Here is a 21976-nt window from a genome sequence, read left to right as displayed (position 1 = left end):
AGCTCTGGCCCACAATACTGTTGGTCCTAGGGTGTAAATTTCATCGAGCATCTGGCAGAACAACACAAAGCCAGTCTCAGCTCTGAATCTGACTAAAGCTGGGCAGGATGCTTAAAAGAACAGCGTTCTTGCAAAAGTCTCATTTAACAAGGAAGGCATAGAGTGACATTTGGACAGGCTTGTCTACTTTCAGCTCACAATTACACTGTACATCCTTGAAGGTTTTTAGTATAGTGAAGTCTTACTCTTAAAGAGTTGGCATTGCTTAGTACTGAAGGCATAGCATGGCGATGACAGAAGAGCTGGTGCTGCTGACACTCATGCATATAAACCATTGTGGATTATGTGCAGCAGCTTCTGCTCATTGCAAGTAGGAAGGAATTCTGGGAAGTTCTTGGTTCTAAACTGTTCAGAGAAATACTACTAGCATGAACAATTAAAAGCTTAACTCATCAGAAATACACGGTACCTACTAGCCTTAAATTCTGGTCACTTCTAACACTCCTTTGGAAAAAAAAAAAAAACAAGTAAGCAAGCAAGCAAACAAAAGCAGTGTCCAGGTTTAGTGGCTGCATCCATCATATCTCTCTGAAGATGCTAACAAGGAAGGCCATTGCTGGACTGTGGATATGGCTCTATGAATAAAAGTGATGCCACTCAGGCCAAGGACCTGCATTTAAGTCTTTTGAACCCACAAAATAGACTTGGTAGCAATAAGCATCTATAATTTTAGTGCTCCTGTGGTTAGAAGGAAGGCAGAGATAGGAATATTCCCAATCTGGTTTGCCTATCAAAAACAAAAAGCAAAACAAACAAACAAGCAAAAAATAAACCCAGAGACCTACATTATCTTAAACAATGTAGAAGACAAAAACTGAGGCCTGACCTGAAATTATCCTTTAACCTATATGCACATACCTCTACACATGTGTGCCTGAATTCATGTGATCCAATGTGTACACCATGAACATTTTATATAATTTACTACTTTATATATTTATATTTTATAATATATTTATAACATACTTAATATTATAAATTTATATATTTATATGCTTATAAATATATAACTTATAAATATATCATATATTAATAAATATATTTTATGATATATTTATAAATATATGATATGTTTATAGAAGAAATCCACTAGTGTATCATGATTTAATTTTTCTGTGTTTAGTAACTAATGCTGGAAATTAATGTGGGAGCAGATACACCTTAACTAGCCGTTATCCAAATAAAAGACACAGAGACTTCTAGAATTATAGTAAGTGTTAAAGCACTGGACCTGGGCAGATATCAACCCTCTGAACTATTTTGTCTGCTTTTATGCCTTGAACCCCAGTATATCACTTTACATATGTTCTGTTTGTGCTACTCCTGCTTCATCAGGCCAGCCCTTGTGGCCACATGCTCATGGTCCCCATTACTCCATGGTAATTCCCTTCTTCCTCCTCTCCTGGCTCTCTCTTGTGGTTCCTACCTGAGGTCCCCAAGCCTGGGAATTTTTTTCCCTGCCTACCTCTCTTCTGCACAGCTACAGGCTGTCAGTAATTTTTATTAATCAATCAGGAAAACTTGGGGGTGGCGGTGAGGGTAAGGTTTCTATAAGAAAGGCTATATAAGAAAGATTCTGTATGTGAGAATCTGCTCACCTTTGGGTAACCAGATCTTGGGACACAGAATTTAGCATTAGAATATATAGCAGCACCAGGCCGACCCCAACATTTTCCCCTTTTGTTTAAATAAAAAGGCTCTTTCTCTTGCAGTAACAAAGTATATACAGTAAGAACAATTATGCAATCTCTGGTGTCATAATTACATTTATAATGTCCAACCCATCTGTATTTGGTGATTTAGGAGAAAGCATTCTATTATCTATCCTATCTTGGTGAGTTTAGAGTTCTGTATTTAAATCACATTTCTCACTACCATCATAAGACTTTAAATCCTCTAACTTTCAGAACTTGTAATTACTAATCTTAAAACACCCATTTACAATTTCTCCCAACCTTCATAAAACATGGTCTAGACACTCTAACCTTCATTTATCAACCTTAAAACACCTTGTTATAACTTAAACTTTCATGCTCCTCACCTTCCTAACTTGCATTTTCCATCCCTAAAATATCTCTTTAGATTCTAAAATATTCTTAGATCCTTTGCAACTTGTTTAATTGTGAGACTATGACTATGTAGTTTTCAACCCCATCAGAAACTTGAGAAGGAATAAATAGTACCTGAATATGTAGGAAGTGCAGGCTAGCTGATTCCAAAAATTATCAAAATGACAGACTGACTGGATCCCCAAAATTCTCTATAATGTTGGAGCATCTACTTTTAGCCTTTTGTCCCAGACATATTTGTGAGCTAGGAACTGAGAAGGACTTGCTTTCCCTGTATTAGCAGGGCTTGGCAGTTAACTTTGCCTATGTCTAACTTTTGTTTACTTTGGACAGCACTCTTTCTGCAGAGAGAGTTAGGGCATTTTCTTTGCCCAGTGGCTAACTTGCCATAATTGAAGTTATCTCCAAATCGAGGTCCTTCAATGCTCATCATCTTCTTCCAAATAGAATGGGATGCTGCCAGGACCTGACATGTCTCAATAAAAAGGCCTTAAATAAGTAAAAAAAAAAAAAATTAAATGCCATATTCTGTTAGTCTCTGAGGGTTTTGAAGACCATCCATCTATTCATAGCATATCTGAATAGGTAAACTTGTTTTTACCTATTCAACCTAGGAAGCAACTTGTGTAATAAATTAGCCTAGTGCCTAATATGACCATGAGTTTGATTATCTGAGTATCAACTTACATTTCTTAATTATCTTAAACAGTTTGTAATAGCATCTTTAAAATGAACTAGAACCTTATACCTACAAATGAATTGTACTGGTTCAATACCTTATTTGAAACATAATACATGATATGTTGTAACAAAAATAGCCTCAAATTTTGCATCAATGTATAAAGATCTACACCAGTCTAACAAAATGTAACCTTGATATGTATTAATATACAAATATCTATACTGATGTAAAATTTTTTACTAATAGTAGCACTAATAATTGAAGAGTAGATTCAGTAATCTATCAATTATTCCTATTATTTCTATAATTTTCCTATATCTCCCCCTTTTTCTCTTCAACCTTCTCTCCCTACATAATAATGAAAGACAGAGAAAAGAAAAGAAAAAAATCCTTGAGTCTAACTTTTTACTTGTTTTTTCTGGTATAAGACAATTTAATACCTTGTAACCAACCTCTTTATAACAAATATCCATCACCCTATAGAATCACCAAAAATCATCCACCTCACTTCTTGGGAATGGAGTGACATGTTCTCTTAAAATTGTGTTCTGCTATTTAGGGGCAATAGCATCTTTTGTGGACCCTAAGAAAATTGGGATAGTAGCTAAGTCACGGGGGAACTAGCTGTGTCATTTGTTGTCTGGTCTCTGTGGGATGGGAAAGTTCAGGACTCAACTGAAGACCTGGTCACATCATTCTGTAGGGTTGAATGAACCGAGGTCATCTGAGGTCAGCAACTCTCCCTAAAGCCATTCTGGATGTAAGTCTCCTGAGGAAACAGCATTGAGGCAGTCTGAGGCAGTATCAGGTATCCCAGCACCCTCAGCAGGGTGGATCCTGTTAAGGCTGGTTCCTTGGTTGTCATTTTCTGAGAACATATAAGCTCTCAGAAGTAATATATAGTTTTATACCAACAATGTGTGAGGTGTACAGATCCCTTAATGAAGATTTCAATGTCTTTCTTAAGCCAGTTCAGATTGTAACCAAAGTGTATTATAAATCTCCATCCATGCCATGTGACAGGATGGCATGATGAGTCCTGAGGACTATGTAGACAACAAGATCTATTGGCTATGAATAGATGAAGTTCTGGTTGGAGACATAGACATGTCCCCATCAGTTTCAGAGTGGTTTCATTAGAAACATTAAACATTACCCTTCTGGTTTTCCTTTTCTTCCTGTCTGTAGTCAAGATCTTCAGGAGGTCTCCCTCAATCACATCTGAGCCTTATGATTTTGGATGGAATCCAAAGCCTTTTCTCCTCCTTTGTTGACACAAACACAAAGTCTCTCCCCAAACATAACATACCTTTTGTCTAGTGGTTTGAAGTCATTATAAGTACAGATAGACCCAATCTAGCAGCCCCATTTTTATCTAGGTATGTCCTATTTTGACCTCTCTCAAAGAGGATGTATAGTACCATCATTACTATTGAACATATAACCATTTTCATGTTGATAACTCAAAACAAGATTGTATGGATAACAAGTATCCAAATCTAAATAATATATTTATTATTATTGATTGAGACAGAGTTTTATTGTGTAGCCTGGACTATCCTGGATTTGCTCTGTAAACTGTGTTGGCCTCAAACTCATAAGGAATCTATTTTTCTGTCTTTGTTTCCTTTAGCAAATCCTACTGTCATGTGCCACCATAATTGGCTCATCCTACCTCATGTAAGCTCTCATGAGTTGCCATTATTCTTCCTGTGGGAGGGTTGGGTACTCAGAGTAGCATGATATTTTACCTCATGTAAGCTTTCAATAACTTTTAGCTGTGGGAAGCATACAGCTTGCTTGTTTGTTTCCCAGCCTTCAACATGGTGTTCCACTCCTGGTTGTCAACCAGCTGTGGGAAGCATGCAGCCTGTTCCCTGGTGGTGGCCTCTGTGATCTTGCTGGCCTGACTGCATTAGCAGGGGCACTCAGTGCCTCTGTGATTTGACCACCACCTGTCCTGAGCAGGAACTGGGCTGTTGCTACCTTCTCGGCCACCATCATGGTCTTAAAGAGACAGTGGTTCTCCTACCTACCTTGTTTTTGGATAGCATTAGGCTTTATCCATGGTCATTGTATTCCAGTCTTACTTAGACTTTCTCAGTCTTACCCAGAGCCCCTCTTCAACCACAGAGCAGCTCTTGAGAAGTGTCCAGGCTGGCGTCCAAGCCAGCAACCTGTACTCATAGGCTTTTTCCACTACTCAATTCGGGCTAGAGTAGTAGGTGTCTACAAGTTAGTGTACCCCCAAACTTCACCTCAGGTAAGGCCCAAGAGAAGCATGGTACACACAAGGCTGGACTACAGGATGTCAGCAGCCTTTATTAACCTATTACGGATAATTTGGGGGCATGGTTTACACAACAAAGGCTGGTGTACATGAGAATCTGCTCATCTTAGGGCAAGCAGACCTTGGGATATAGTATTTAGTATTAGAATGCATATTAGCAGCAGACCACGCTGAGCACCCAGGGTTAGTTATGATGTCATGATTCATTTCTTTAATTTCAGCATTCAGAAAGCAGAGGCACTCAGGATTTCTATGTGCACTGTTGCATGCTAGCTAGTCTCAATAAAGGCAAAATAAGTAAATTGATAGGTAGACGAATGGATAGATGGATATATAAATAGATAGTTTTCATCAGGTAACCATGCAACTGAGTTTAAAAAAAATCACAAAGAAATTCTCATAATATTTAAAGTAAACATCCAAAGCCCTAGTGTCCAAAGTTCGGATGCGACCCTTTGAGTGACATCATAGTATCAGGTGTCTTGTCTCTGCAACTCCAAGATTCTGAGTTTAATTCTTTCAACATGATTAGCAATGTATGCTTCAGGAACCTAGAGTTCTACCATTGTCAAACCATGACATTTTGGGTTTAAAATAAAATAAGAATTTAAGAGGAGAAGAAAATGAAATCTAATTGCCAGTAAAAAGAATTCAATATATTCTTTTGGACTTATGTAGGCTTATCATCATAAAACAAAAGTCAGTATGAAAGGGTGTTGTTAAGCTATAGAAAAAGAAAGACTCGTGGGCCTTAGGATCATAAATTATGCGTTCTTTGTCTTTTTATAGTGTCTGTTGGTTGATTTTCATAAATGTTTGTGAAGGTTTGAAAATGTGCAGTGTTAATTGCTTTTTAAAATTCACAGAAATGTTAGGAAGCATAAATCAAGGCAGCTAAGATAAATGATCGCCTCTGTCAGTACAGAGAGGAAGCCATTTGTGTGGCAGTGTTGGAAAAATAGTGAGAAATAAATGGTGTGCTCAATTTAAATGAAATCCTTTGTACTTACAAATATATGAACATTTCCCACCAAGGTTACTGTCACAGTGTTACTGTTACCTTTAACTTATTGATGCACAACATGATGGCTTTTGTCATTTGAATGTGAAATATCTCCTGTAGACTAATGTGGTCGAGTAGTCAATCCCTGGCTTATAGCGCTGTTTTGGAAGGTTGTGGAGGTGGGGCCTTGTTGGAGGAAGTGCATTACTGAGGACAAGACTTAGTAGCTGATGCTGACTTCCTGTGTGCTTTCTGCTTCCTGAACGGAGGTGCAGTGTGATCGGCTACTTGTTCTCTGCTGCCATCCTGGCCTCTCCACCGTGATGGAGTGTATCCCTTTAAACTGTAAGCCAGGATATACCCTTCTTCCCTTAAATTGCATCTTTTTGGATAAAAGTCATGAGATAAGTAATTAATACAGGCCTACAGTCTTTACAGATGTTGTGTAAAGTTGAGTGGTTGATGAATCTCCCCTAGAATGGGGAATTGGAAATTAAAACTATGACTTAATTCTTTCAATGTGTGCTTCCAAGGTACAAAAAGCCATATGTGATGGTTGTATCCTTTTAAATACCCATGGTTACAATGCCCACTTGGCCTTTGTAAAGGGACTTGTTTCATTGACTTACTCTGTAAATCAGAGTTATTTGGTTATCTGAATTGTAACATAATGTGTAAGATCTAAGATGCTGCTTAAACTGAGGAGAGCCATACTATGCGTGTATGAGAATCTTGTTACAGTCTTACCAATTTATCTTTTTTAACATTTGAGATAGTTTTTGTTTGTTTGTTTGTTTTTTCTTTTCGAGACAGGGTTTCTCTGTATAGCCCTGGCTGTCCTGGAACTCACTTTGTAGACCAGGCTGGCCTCGAACTCAGAAATCTGCCTGCCTCTGCCTCCCCAGTGCTGGAATTAAAGGTGTGTGTCACCATGCCTTCCCTTTCCTCTATCCAAACCCTCCTGCAAACCTCTCCCTGCTCTCCCCTAGATTTGTGGTATTGTTGCATGCATATATGTACATGTGTGTGTGTACATGCATATATATGTGTGTGTGTGTGTATGTGTATATATATATATATGTGTGTGTGTATATATATATATATATATACATACATATTCACAATTGTAAGCTGGGACTTGTGTGTATGTTTTCAAGGCTGACCATCTGGCACTAGACACCCATAGGTGTGCTTTTCTCTGGGGCAGGCAGCTCTCCTGTGCCCAGCTTGACTCAGTTGCTTGTAGTTCTTTGTGTAGGGTTGAGGCATCATGGGCTTCTCCCCAGAGTTTGTCTATTGGTGCTACTCTTGTTCAGCTCTCACTGGACAGTCTTGTTGGTGACACTATGGGTATAGCTTTAGCTTCTGATGTTGATAGGAGACACAATCTTATAGCAAAGTCCCCAGGATTATCTTGTAATGGGTGTATCATTCTCAGATAGGTTCCTACCTGGGGCAACATCACATAACTGCAGTCACATTTTGGTTACCTTCATGTAGGAGACATAATTTAAGTACGAAAAGCATGGTGTTCCCCTGCATGCTCTGTTAGTAACCAAGTTTTCCTTCCGTTCTTTTCTTTCTTGTATGTAGATTCAGTTGTGGTGTGTGTCTATGTGTGTGTCTGTGTGCGTGTATGTCGCTGTGTGAGTCTCTGTGTGTGTGTTTCTCTGTGTGAGTCTGTGTGTGTGCATGTGTGTGTGTGTGTGTATGTATGTCTGTCTCTGTGTGAGTCTGTGTGTATGTGTGTGTGTGTGTGTGTATGTATGTATGTCTCTGTGTGAGTCTGTGTGTCTGTGTGTGTGTGTGTCTCTGTGTGAGTCTGTATGTATGTCTCTGTGTGAGTGTGTGTGCATGTGTGTGTGTGCATGTGTGTGTGTGCATGTGTGTGTGTGCATGTGTGTCTCTGTGTGAGTCTCTGTGTGTGTGTGTGTCTGTGTGCATGTGTGTGTATGTGTGTTGCTGTGTGAGTCTCTGTGTGTGTGTGTCTCTGTGTGAGTCTGTGTGTGTATGTGTGTTGCTGTGTGAGTCTCTCTGTGTGTGTGTGTCTCTGTGTGAGTGAGTGTGTGTGAACTGTGGGTGTACATGACATGTTTGTGCACACTAACTGACCAGCAAGCCCCACAGATTCTCTTGTCTACCCAGTGATGGTAGCTCAGGTACAGACAACCATACCTGCTTTTTACGTGGTTTCTGGGGTTGAACCCACAGCCTCTGCTTTAAGAAAAGCACCTTGTGGATTCAGCTGTCTTCCTGGCCCTGATGTTTCCTGTAAACCCGCCTTTTCATATTCTGTCTTACAGACCTCCCTTTAATATTTCACTCACTTCATCTATTGGGTCATTTTTTTGGGGAAAAGTTTGTAGATTTGCTGATTTCGTTCTGAGTTTGGTTTTCCACGAGTGGTGGCACTGCCAATGTGTTTATATTTACCATTTATTCTTAGGTCTCTAGTTTGCTTCTTATAACTCTTCCCATGTTTATTTTTCTATAACTCATGGGAAACTTTCGCGTCTGTAAGTGGAAGCATTGGTTAGAATGTCTGCCCTTTCTGCTCTATCGTCTAATTCCTATTATCTTAAATGCTGATTTGAGTTTTACATTTACACACTCAATTTTCTGTGTGTCTTGTATTATCTTCCTATTCTGTTTCTTTCTTTCTTTCTGTCCTGACTCGTGCTGGGAATCAGACTTAGGGGCTTTCCCTTCCTGGGCAGGCGCTGCACGGCTGTCTTCCTGGCTTTTGTTTTAGGTGCCTATCACTTTGGTTTCTGTTGTCTTTGGACTCCAAACCTGTACGCAGGATGATTTATTCTCATCCATTGTTATTTTTATCATGGTCAGGGTCCTACAGAGCAATTTCATCTTCATAGATGCACTCTCTGATAGTATTAATCTTGAATTCATGGAACAGTTTCTAGAAGGTTGGGCCATAACAAACTAACAGTCAAGGTCTAGTATTGGGCCATAACAAACTAACAGTCAAGATCTAGTAAGACATAGAAAGAAGAAATAAGAGATACAGCCTGGGATGGGGAGGAGTGGGCAGGTGTAGAGACGAAGAGTAGGAGGAATAATTTTATTCAATTACTATTGTATATATTGTTATATATAAATAATTTAGCAATATAAATTTATGCAGTTATTTAAAATTAATATAAGTTATTACATGATTTACTTACTTTTGAGACAGTATTACCACATAGCCCACATGAGCTTTGAACTCGTGAACTTTCTGCCTCAGCCTCTAGTCATCTGAGGAGGAACTGGTTTTAATGGAATTCAATGCTTCAAGTTTCTTTTCCAGTTTTCCTGCAGCTTCTATGTCTCTGTTTGGTTATTTCCATTCTGTACACCCAGAAAAGGATGAAGGCCCCTGAGGTCTCTCACCTCTGTACTGTGACTGTGCTCGCTGGCAGGCTAGCACATATTCCTTGGTTCCTGAATCATGTACGTGACAGCCCACCACCTTCTGCTGAGTGCAGCATCCCCGCACATTTCCCCTCTGCAGGGGCTCCTGTGGGTGTGGAAACAAGGAACTAGTTGTCTTCTAGCCATTTTTTTCCTGAGAATTCTTTGGAAGCTCCCTTTAATTTTTTCTTTTTTAACTCAAGTACTAGATGTCAGGGTTTGGCTTTTTAGCCAGGGTCAGACGGCATAGGGTCCATGTTTTCATTTTTTGTGCATGTACTTGGGGGCTGAGTGAGAAGGGTAGAGAGGACCAGAGGGTTGAACCATGGGCTGACAGAGCAGTTCTCATGCTCTTCTCTAGGATCTTTCCAAAGATTAAAACTCCCAAGTTTCTAATATACCTTAAAAAGTGGAGACGTGCATGTTTGTGTATGCTTATGCCCCCAACCCCAAGTGTATAGTCCTTGCATGCATGCATGTGTGTATGTGCGCATGTGTGAGTGTGTGTGAATGTGTGTTATGTATAGTTACACTCTTTTCTGGTACTTTGATAGTCAACTGAGAAAACAGACCCAAGATGTGCAGCAGAGCCTCATGCCTTCTTCACTGAAGGTTCTTAGTCAGGGCTGAGTTCCTTCTACACACTTTTTTTTCCCAGATAAAAATGTTTCCTGTCAGAAATTATGACAGGTATTTCTGCCTCCTATGAGCTTCTAACCCCAAGGCTTAGGGCACCCATTGTACCCTCTATTGGAAATCAAGGGAAAGCTGTAGAAAACAAAGAAATTCCCCACATGGAAACAATACCACTTAGACTGAGCAGAAGTAATAAAACATCACCAGTGGTCACTAACAACTATTGGATAAATGATTTGTGCTTTATGATAGATCTTTGCTTGGTAGAGATAAGCATAATAGTGTGAAGGTTAATTTTGTAACCCCTAGAATCCAGGAGACACTGAGAGGCCATGAAAGTCACAGCAGCAGACAGAGTTCCTTTGCTGTGGTTTCTATCATCATGATACATGACATGTGGCAGGGACTGTCTGGTGTGTGGTGCATTCCATGTTCCTTTCTTATATATGATGTTGCTTTATGCAGCCTCTGCAGACAACTATGATCTAAAATCAAATGGAACTTTGTAGATAGTCACCGCATAAGTTGTACACAGCTCTTATCATCGAACATTGTTAAAAAAAAAATAGTTGGGCGACGTGGGACAGCCGCGCCATGGCGGACGAAGAACTTGAGGCGCTGAGGAAGCAGAGGCTGGCCGAGTTGCAGGCCAAGCATGGAGATCCTGGTGATGCAGCCCAACAGGAAGCAAAGCAAAGGGAAGCAGAAATGAGAAACAGTATCTTAGCCCAAGTTCTGGATCAGTCAGCCCGGGCCAGATTAAGTAACTTAGCACTTGTAAAGCCTGAAAAAACTAAAGCAGTGGAGAACTACCTTATACAGATGGCGCGGTATGGACAGCTAAGTGGGAAGGTGTCAGAACAAGGTTTGATAGAAATACTTGAGAAAGTCAGCCAACAGACAGAAAAGAAAACAACAGTGAAATTCAACAGAAGAAAAGTAATGGACTCCGATGAAGACGACGCCGATTACTAAGAGGACGCGCTTAGACAGACTTCCGGAGCAGTGTCTAGGACAGTCACCACCTTGTAAATGTTTACTTTGTTCCCTGTCTATATATGCCTTTTGAAAAATAAACTTGTACCTCAAACTCAAAAAAAAAAAAAAAAATAGTTGGGTTTTGTTATTAGTCAGTTGTTAATCTCCTACTCTACCTAACATAAAATCAAACTAGAACTGTTCTGTCTGAATGTATCAAGATCTAATTGTTGTGGGAAATATTTAAAAATGAACCAGCGTGTTCCTGCACCTGTGCTGTCAACTCTCAGCCTCACTGTGGTTCTGACAGCTCTGTCTTTACCCACCAACTCTCCGGCAGGTCCTGAGCTCCTGAGTTCCTTTTGCTGCCACACCAGCCCCATGCAATGGCTGTCCACCCTGTGGTCAGCCACCACAGCATCCAGCAACCTGGTAGACGCAAAACTCTAGAAGCGTATAATTAACAAGTCAGATGTATATATCAATAAGTTCTCAATTCACAAAATGCCAATACAATAATTTTAGAACCAATTGATAATGATAAAAGCTGCCCACCAAGATTAGACAAATTATCCCAATTATTATAACCTTTATGATAACATAACTACCCATGGCTATTTAAAGCCATGCTGCTTCAGGTTGTTCTTTCTGTCCTTCTGCTTCCATCTTGGCTCTTACTCTCCCCTCCTCACCTCTCCCCCTTCACCTCCTACACTCTCTGTCTCTGCAACTCTTAGCTCTGCCTCCTTTTTCCTTGTTCCATCACAGGCCTCCAGATGCACTAATATTTTAATGTAATTGGACAGGGAAAATTCTGTCCCATCTAATCTCATAGCAGAGATGCATTTTGAAGGTGACATAGGCTATCGTACCTCATCTGAATTTAGGGGGTGCTCCTTATGGTTTGAGTGGTAAACACTTTCACCTGAACAACCCAACTGCTATCTCTTTGAGTCAGTATCTTGTTCTATCTTGTTCATTATAAAAATCGATGGCTACCTTTACCGTTGTGACCACATCCTTCCCATAAGCATCTTAAGGGAGGAAGGGTTTCTTTGGGCTCATGACTTTGGTCTCCCTGGTAGGAAGCCATGGTGGTTGGGGTGCCTCTGTCCATCGTGGATGATTTTAAGGCACACCTGATTCATATTTTGGTAGATCATAATGCAGAGACAGGACTAAAAGCAGGGTTTAGCTATAATTCTCAAGACCTACCCGCAGCTACATGTATCATCCAATCTAACCTCTTGTTCTAAATTTCTCAATACAACCCAACTAGGGTTCAAGCCAGGAATCAATCAGGTGTTCCAACAGGAGCTGGTAGGGGACATTTCAACTACGATGTCTTCTTTCCCTGATCCTTTCTTTTATCTGAGACTGACTGGAGTTGATGAGTTTAGAATTATTGCCCTAAAATAACAACCATGGCAAGGACACATCCTTCCACCCCTATTTCAAGTGAAATTGTTTCAAATGCCAGCAGTCAGTAAAAGTTTGTGTCTAACCTCTTTGAGCTGTGGTCCATAATTACCACCCGCACTCTATTTTCTTGAGTCTGACTTTGGCATTTATGCAGTGATGGGGTTAGAACTGCACTGGCCATCTTGGTGGTTATGTTTTATGGTTTAAACTCTTTGACTTTTAATTGAATGCTTTTCTGCTTTGGTTCATGACACTTTCTTTTGTGGAGGTAGCAGTGGAATAAGGAATCATGCACAAGATTCTACTTGGCCATCCCGTGTTTATGCGAGAGCCCAGTCAGAGTGTCTCTATCAACATAGCAGTCATATTTGCTACTTGCTAAGAGATGTTCTGGAATCTGCTATGCCTATTAGGCTCTGGAATGAAAAGTGAACCAAATTTCAATTTGTAGATTATTTGATTTAGTCTGCAAATCACATAAAGGGAGAACATTTCCTCAAGCAAGAAAAGTATTACCATCACTAGAGTCTCCATAATTCCCATTGTTATCTTTATCCATGGTGGGCATTTGTCCTGAGGAGTCTTAGGGGATTTACCTGAGTTAAGACAGGAAGTCAAGCAGTTTCATGCCACATCAATAGTCAAGTGCGGTGTCAAACAGGGGAACCCATGCCGCCAGCTCGATGCTCAACTTATTCTTATGGTACAGGGTACAGCCTAGGGAGTGGTGCTGCCCACAGCATGGGTGAGAGTGTAGAGCAGGAAGAGGGTTGAGAAACTGGGTAAATTAACAAGCAAGTTAATTTCCCAAAATATCCACAGTCCAGCCTGATCTAGATAATTCCTCAGTTGATATTCTCTTCCTAGATTTGATTCTAGGGTATAGGGAAATGCATAAAACTAACCATTGTAGATGTTTGCTCTCTGCCATTCTCCCTGTAACCCCTCCATGCTTGCTGTTTCCCTGAGGCACAGGATGTTTTGAAAGCAACGTTCTCAGTGACAGCTGCAGAGCTCTGATTCAAATAGAACCTTATATGCTGAAACCCTCAGTATGCCACATTGCCTTCAGTATGCTTGGAAGTAAATTTTATTGAGTATGTTTGCAGTTGATCTAACCATCTCCAGAGAAGGCTCGTAAAGGGAGCTATGCATGTCAGTCATTTCACTACTTGATAGATTTGTAGCTTTGCTGGCTGGTTTTATGTCTCACTTCTTGATGCTAAGATCAGGAATACAACTTTGAAATATGCTGAGTTGCTGGAGGAAAACTATTTCTACGCTTGAATTAATGTGGTGTTTCAGGAACTTTGTTATATAGAATCCAGAGTCCTGGTGTATGCTTCTCTCTGTGCACAGGACAACTTGTTATTCACATTTCTTATTAATGAATGTTTCTTCATTTCCTTGATGCTATTGGATCATTTGTTCCTCTTGTTGGAATAAGAGGAAAGTCATGTCACTCAGCATTTAAATAGTAAATTTAAAGTCAGTGGTTGAAATACCCTTTTATTATAGGTTGAACAGATATCTGTTTATTGGCCTGTGTTCAGAAAGGGGAGTTGAGTTGGACTTAGAGCTCTTATGTTGTCAAAAGTGTCTGTCCTCTAACAGAGAATCAAGTATAGAGTGGTTAGATGCTGCCACTGCAGAGGGTATGGGAATACCGAGGACCAAAGGCCACAGAAAATGCTAGCGTGTCAAGAAATCAGACAGGAAAGCTAGGAAACAACATACTTACATCATCATCATGTTCTGCATTATCATCATCATATTCATCTTTATCATCACCATCACAACATTTTTTGAGAGGGAATTCCTATCAACTTTAGAAATAATTGTTGGTTATGTGAATATATCTTGTTAGCAAAAGTGTTTGAGAGGAGTTAATTGGAAAGCCTCTTGAGATATCTGTAACTTCCTATAGATTTTGCAATTGATAGCCTCTAGCAGTGGACACAGGAATGTAAGTTGCATCTAAGGCTAGCAAGGGGGCCATCTTAGAAATTAATAAGGTGGTAATCTTGTACAATAGTAAAGGGGCCATCTTGTAAAATAGCAAGGGAGATATCTTGTGAAATAGCAAGGTAGCCATCTTGTAAAATAGCAAGGGGGATATCTTGTGAAATAGCAAAGAGGCATTCTGTGAAATAGCTAGGCAGCCATCTTGTGAGATAACAAGGCAGCCATATTGTGAAATAGCAAGGCAGCCATATTGTGTTTCAACTATAGGCATCTGGCCCTGGGCCAAGACGAATTTGCTAATGATGAAGTTCATATATGATATCAAATCAAGTTCTGACTTTGTTTCTATGATTCACAATTTCTGATACATGTACATTCCTTTCCATTTAGACAGCTTTGCTGTATGGTGTGTCCCAGTGTGGGTCTAAATCCTGTCATTATGTAAGTGATGGAAACCTCTATACTAGCCTTGATTCCAAATACTCGCTCTAAGGAGTTGGATGAGTAACTTAACAAATCTGAACCTTAATGTTTAATAACTAATCTTCAGCACCCTGAGGGCCGCAACAAACCTCCGTTTCTATATTTAGAAAATGGTGGTAATTCATTGTGTGTAAACTTCATAAGATCATCTTAAAATGTTAAGGATATAGATGAATTATCACCACAAGTGTTAGACAAGAGGGCTAAAGTGTTCAATGAGTGATGCTGTTTTACATGACTTCTCTTTTGGGATAGAATTATTTTACTATTTTATCCTGAGGAAGGAACATCTAGCTAGTATAGTGATGGCTGATATGGGAATGTTCTCATTCATGTAATTCAGGAACCAAATATCCAGACTGAAGAGAATTTGTCTTTCAATTAAAGGTAATGTTTGATTAGGACCTAGACCTTCTCTCATGTCTTAAACATCCTGAGCCTGTAATTGAGCATAATTACCCTGACTTCTTACATATTAAGAATTTATAGCCGGGTGGTAGTGGCAGCCAGGGCTACACAGAGAAACCCTGTCTTGAAAGAAAAAAAAAAAGAATTTATATTACAGTAATTTAGCTGTTGTGGGGTAAATAGTTTAGTTTCATGTGTGATTCTTGGCTGAAGAACCAACACTGTGAAGGAAGGACATTTTTGTCACCACAGAGTTAGCCAAGGAGGACCAAGTGTGGTATCGGCACCTGGGGTACTAATAGCAGCTGATGAGAGCCAGAACCGGTAGAGCTGATGGGGATCAGTTCAGATAGCAACCATCAGGGTCTGCTGCCAAAGGCAGCCTGTGACTAGAGCCATTCAGCAGACTTTTCTCAGAGGGAAAAAAGCTTGATTCTTTGGGGTCAGTACTCCTTGTGACTGGTGAGAAATTCTCTGAGCTCTTTAAATTCTTTGGGGGCTGGCTGGAGAGAAGGAAAAGAAAATGGGAGGGCTGGAGAAATTACACACACACACATACACACACACACACATCATAACCCCAAAGCAACAATTCTTTTGTCAGTGATTCACAAAGCTTAAGCAAGCCAGTCTACAATAGCAACTTTCCCCCTATGTTTAGCTGATGACAATTGGCATTGACTAAGGAACAGATCATCATCTACCATATGTTTTATTTTTGAAGTCTTGCTCAGCTAAGTTGGCTGAGCATCTGTCATCTATTCTCATAGAATTATTTCCTCTTTATTCATAATCCTGTATGTAAAGACATGATGCACACTACGGCCACATCCCTAGATCACAAGATCAAGGAGCTCAGGCAGGCCCGACCTAGAATGTTTTCTTTGATCGTTAACTTGCTACACGCCTAGTTTTCCTGCTACTACAATTCCATGCATGTAACACGTGAAGGCTCACTCTTCTCTTCTCATCTGTGCGGCTCTTGCTATTCTATGAGGAAGGAGCACATTCTATTCTTGATTCAAACTTTAAACTTTCCATTAGCTACACCCACTTGTCAAAATTATTTAAATCAAACTAACTTCCTAAAACTACTTAAATTGAATCAGAATTTCAAAAAAAAACATTAATTCATCTAAACAGCATTAACTCACAAACTTGCATCTTCATGTTGATCTACAGGAAACTTTCCCACCAGAGTGGGGTCTATCATCCAGGAAGTAATTACACCAGGCTATAGGCAGTGAGGGTCTCCCCATGCCCAGTCACACCATGTCAGGTATATGAGGAATATAGCAATGACAAACATGGGAAGGCACATTAGTAGTAAGAAGCAATCCTGTGACAAAGCCCCTGGGACTATGCCTTTCCAGGGCACATCTAGCATAACTAAGCAAAGCAGTGGGCCTTCCTCAGGAAGCTCCTTTGCCCACTGCAGTTCTTCCTGCATGGCATCTACCAAGAGCAGCATTCGAAGAGTAGGGACATAACTACGTCTCCTTTTATGAAGACTCTGTATTCTATTTTGAATCATATCCAACAACAGTGTTTGCTCTTTGATGTTTGGTTGCGTTCTTTTCTCATCAGATACAGTTCTGGATTTAACTAGCTACCAACTATTTTATTTTTGAAGATGAGATGTAGGTGGACCTAGAGGAACATGCTTGTAATGCCAGCACTGTAAGGCAAAGAGGGGAGGGGCTTGTACAATGAGATCCTGTCCCTGAAGAAACACATGCATGCATGCATGTCTACACACACACACACACACACACACACACACACACACACACACTCACTTACTAGGCTTTGATGCCCAAGAGTCTGGCTTGTCCTACACTGCTCATGGAGCATCTTGGGTCTCTCTGCCGTCTCTTTCATTTCACTGCCAATCTTCCACAATTTTTGCTCTATTGTATCAAAATTGTATTTCCCTACCTAAAATTACTTACATTGCTGAGTGTTAGGATAGTGTTTTGATTTTTACTTTGGGGATATCTTTAATTTATATATACCAAATTTTGCCTTTTCTGTGAGTCTTGAGTAAAATTAAAAGCAACATAAACAGATCAGTAGAACCGCCTGGATCCGAGCATGCCTGTATGGTCAAAACATATCATAGGAATATCTACAGACTAGTCAGTTCAACTTAGTATGTTTTCTTGAAACTCTGCAATGAGTTTATTCTCACGCAGACATGGAGAGATGGCAGCAGCAGTGTTACCACTCCCAGGACACGTGTGAACTAGAAGAGAGCCAAGAACTTGGGGTAAGTCCCAAGAATCCACGTGGATTAAACACACAGTTCTTTAAGGAATTAGATGAAACTTTATGTTACAGACTCATGTGTGTGAACACTTGGTCCTCGGTTGTTGGTGGTTTGTGGAGATCATGGGACCTTTCATAGGTAGAGTCCCACAGGAGGAAGTGGGAACCTGGGGGCTGGCCTTGGAGGTTGTATCCTAGAGTGAGTGGCAGCTTGACATCTTTCTGCTTCCTGAGGTCACGCACCCCCTACTTCCACAGTCAGAGCCAAGAGCCCTTCTCATGGCCACGCCTTCCTTGAGGTAATATCCCCTCTAGCCAGTTGTTTGCCTACGGCAATAAGAAAACTAAACAATACAGTGCGTTTATTGAGTGAATATATGAGTCCAGCTGGTTGAAAGGGAAGCACAGCAGTGCGTTAGAAGTTACTGTGTGTGAGGGGGACAGAGAGAGCAGAGGAGATTTCAGCACAGCCATGGAAAGGCCATTCAGGAGAAGCAAATGCCATCAGAGACAAAGGAGTCCAGAAAGCTCAGCAGGCTGCTCTCAGGGAATAACAGTGGCTGTGGTGTTACTGGAAAACAGGGTGAATACCCATCTGGAAAGGCTGGGGGTAAGGACTGGGGATTTGCATTAAAAGATCTTGGGCTATTTCAGGGTTTATAGACTCCAGAATAACAAACAGGTGCTGTGCTTTCAAGAGCATTAGCACTTCTGAGGTGGAGTCAGGTAAGGGGGGACCCTGCAGGCTGGAAACAAGGTGGGCTATAAAGCAAGGATAGGAGGTTTGATGGAAAGGGGCCAGCCATGGTGCCTACAAAGTAACATGGCTTGCGAGGTTTGGCCAAGGAGGCGTTACATGACCCGATTATGTGACTGAGGTGGCCCTGTCATGGTAATGTGGCTGAGCATGTGAAGTGTTGCCCAGCATATCACAGAAGTAGGGGGCTTGCTCCCCATGAATGTTAAGCTGGAAAGGAGGTCCACGCAAATGTGCTTGTAATGCAGCCCGTGGGACTTTAATGACGAGAATGGGAAGACAAATAAGGTCCAACCCTTACTGCTGTCACTGAGAACGAAACCCTGAAAATGAAGGGAAGAAGCTAAAATAAGCCAGTCGGACTCTTCAGAGTTTTGTTTCCTTGAGACCCATTCTTGTTTATTCCAGACTGGCCTTGAGGTTGCTGTGTCTGAGGAAGATCCTTCTGTCCCTACCACCCAAATCTGTGATGACGGGCATGCATTGCCACACCTGGGAGACGTATTAGTTAAGAAGTTCAGACAACAATACATTGGAAGTACAAATAAAACCCATTAGCAGAGTAGATTTTAAGATAGATTCGTGCGATGCCTTCTTCAAGTCCACCATTTCCACGGCACATGTGGCAGAATGGCCATGAGAGGACATTTTGGGTCCTCTCTGGAAATCTCTCCCAAATGTCATACTTGGAAGGAGGACCAGGACAGGAGTAGAATAAGGCAGAGAAGCCAGGCCAGTAGCTGTGAGGGGTGGGAAGTATTTGGTTAGATATCTAGGGGAAACATATAGGGCCAGAAGTCCATACAGAACTTCTAATCCATCTACCGAGACAGGTCTTAGAGGGGAGAAGGTGGGCTAAGTCTAGCCTTGGGACTATGTGTGACATGACTTTACAGAGAAATTGATCTCAATCCCAAGTAATGGATGACACTTAGACACAAGCCAGGTGATGTGCAGTAGGAGTGTGCATCTAAAGCAAACAAGGGAAATGGGAGGGACCACTAGGGAGATGGGATTTGATCGTGGAGTTGAACCTGCTACTGTGAAAACTCTGAAATAGTAACCACTTGCCCCAGGATTACTATTGAATAGTTATTCAATGTCCATCTGATGTGTCCTGCTTGTTTTAATGATACCCGTGAAAACTTCTGATGCTCAGACTGCTCTGGTTTCTATCTCCCCCACTTGCACCTACCCTTGCTCAACCTGTTCCTTACCGTTCCTCTATGTTTCATGGGCATTTGATGTTTTGTCTAATTTTAAATATGTATTTTTCTGTCTTATTCAGCATACGTGAGAGGATGCTGTTGGTTAATTTGTGTTTATCATACATTCAAATTCTTACCAAGGTTTTCTGATGTAACAATTTTGAATATTCTCATTTATTTACAAGACATTTAATTCCTCCCACAAGTAATTTGCTTGTCATCTTCTTTATAACAATTACTCCTTTGAATAATAAATAATGGTTGTAAAATGGATACTATTTTTCCAGACTTTAAGGAAATTCATCAAGTTGCATTTTAATCTTATATATAATATTAAGTATTTTGAGATGGATAGCCCTTTTCATGATAGGGCAATCATTTTCCTTTTCTAGTTTTTATTTATTCTTTTATTTTAGGAATTCATATGTAAATACTGTATTTACATAATTACCACCCCTCTTCCTTCCTCCCACAACTCCTCTCATAACCCCCTCCCTCTCAAAATCAAAACCCCCTCTTAAACTGTTATTTTTTAGTATATGTATACACATGTGTCTCTGTGTATATGTATAAACACACATATGCCTAAGTCCACTTAGTGTTGGTCATATGTAGATGTGTTGACAGCTGACCATTTGGGATTAGAGTCTATCAGTAACTTATCTCTGAATAAAATGGATCCCCCCCACCCCCGTCATTGACTGCCTATAGCTCTCTATGGGAGTGAGACCTTGTGAGAGAGATTTCCCTGTCATGTTGTCAACTCAATTGGTGTTGTCATTATGCAGGTCTTCTTTGGCTACCATTTTGTTGAAGTTTCATGGGTACAGAGTTCGCCGTCATGTGATCCCTTGCAACAGTGTGATACTGTCCTCTGGCTCTTAGCCATCTTGCTCCCCCTCCCCTCTGCTTTCTCTGAGTCTTAGGTATAGGGTTGTACTGTAGATGATCAGTCAGGGTCACACACTCACTGTCACTTAGTCTCCATATTTGACCAGTTGTGGATCCCTGCAGCAGTTTCCATTGGCTGCAAGAAAGCTTTTGTGGTGAGGGGAGAGAGATACACTCACCAGGTGGGGACAGTGCATGAGCTCTGATTTCTATAGAATTTAAAGGACAGGCACACAATATTGTTTACAGTCTTCTTGATCTATGAACTGCATCGTCACGTTTCCTTCATAGCTATCCTGAAATACTCTAAATATGCAGACACGTGTATCTGAAGAAAGCAAGGACACTGAACCTTCATGCAATCAGACGTGCCTTCCACAGGATGCCAACAGCAAGCTATCCTCTGTGCAGTGCTTAGCCTCGCACCCCATGGCATAACGCAGCATAATTTCTTTTAGAGCGGCAAACCGAATCTGAGGAGATTGTCCCGCCTCCACTGCAGCAAAAGCCTACGCTACCATGGCGAAAGTTCGGGCCGCACACTCTGCACCTAACACATGTGCCAAACACAAAACACACACACACTATAACAAGCATACATCCCAGGGCTCTCATCCCCGCTCATCTTCCCTCCCCTCCCCTCCCCCTCCCCTCCCCTCCCCTCCCCCTCCGCCTCTGTGATTGTGTGTGTGTGTGTGTGTGTGTGTGTGTGTGTGTGATGTGCACACCCATGAAGAGACCAGAGGAGGATGCCAGGTCCCTCTCTACCATTCTCTTCCTTGTTCCCTTAAGACAATGTCCCTTAATGAGCCTGGACTTGACAAGCAGCCAGCAGCCAGCCCTGGGTTCCTCCTGTCTCCACTGAGCTCAGCCTGGCCAAGCTTGAGCATGGGTGCTATGTGTGTTTAACTCTTGTCTTCACTGTGGTATGGAGAGCACACAGTTCTTTACTGAGTCATCTTCACGGTGGCAGCACCACTTATTTCTTACTGCCTACTCAGCACATCATTATTTAGTGAGCAATCAATTACTGCTAAATGAACATATTAATTCTGCGTTCACTTACTTACTGGAGTCGTTTTCAGCTCTTTACTGGTTTCATTCATTAATTTCCCATATGGTCTTAATTATCAAGTCTATAGATAACTTTCTTTTAATTTGAAAGTAATATTTACCCCACGTTAGCCTTCTTTAAATATTTATTGATAATTACTTTTTATTCCAATAGATCATAAAATGATGTTATTAAATTATAAAATGTTTTAAAAACAGAATTTTTATTAGAAAGTAAGCTTATTAATTACTCAGGTAGTTTATTTATTACCTTTGCACATGGCACATGGTGTATAAATATATATATATATTTAAAATAATTTCATTATTTGAAAAATTCCTGTAATATATATTTTGATCATACTTGTGCCCTCCCTAAATTCCTCTCAGAT

The 21976-nt window shown here is 40.7% G+C and overlaps 1 protein-coding gene and 1 pseudogene across 8 annotated transcripts in view; both read left to right on the top strand.

Moving 5' to 3' along the window:
• Kcnk2 (potassium channel, subfamily K, member 2) overlaps positions 1–21976 on the top strand; it is a 194853-nt gene that overhangs the window by 114214 nt on the left and 58663 nt on the right. The gene's annotated exons all lie outside the window — the stretch shown is intronic.
• Positions 10722–11247, top strand: Pdcd5-ps (programmed cell death 5, pseudogene; annotated as a pseudogene).

Source organism: Mus musculus, chromosome 1 (assembly GCF_000001635.26).
Source record: "Mus musculus strain C57BL/6J chromosome 1, GRCm38.p6 C57BL/6J".
In the NCBI taxonomy this organism is placed as follows: Eukaryota; Metazoa; Chordata; class Mammalia; order Rodentia; family Muridae; genus Mus; species Mus musculus.
This window is presented reverse-complemented; position numbering and strand designations above follow the sequence as displayed.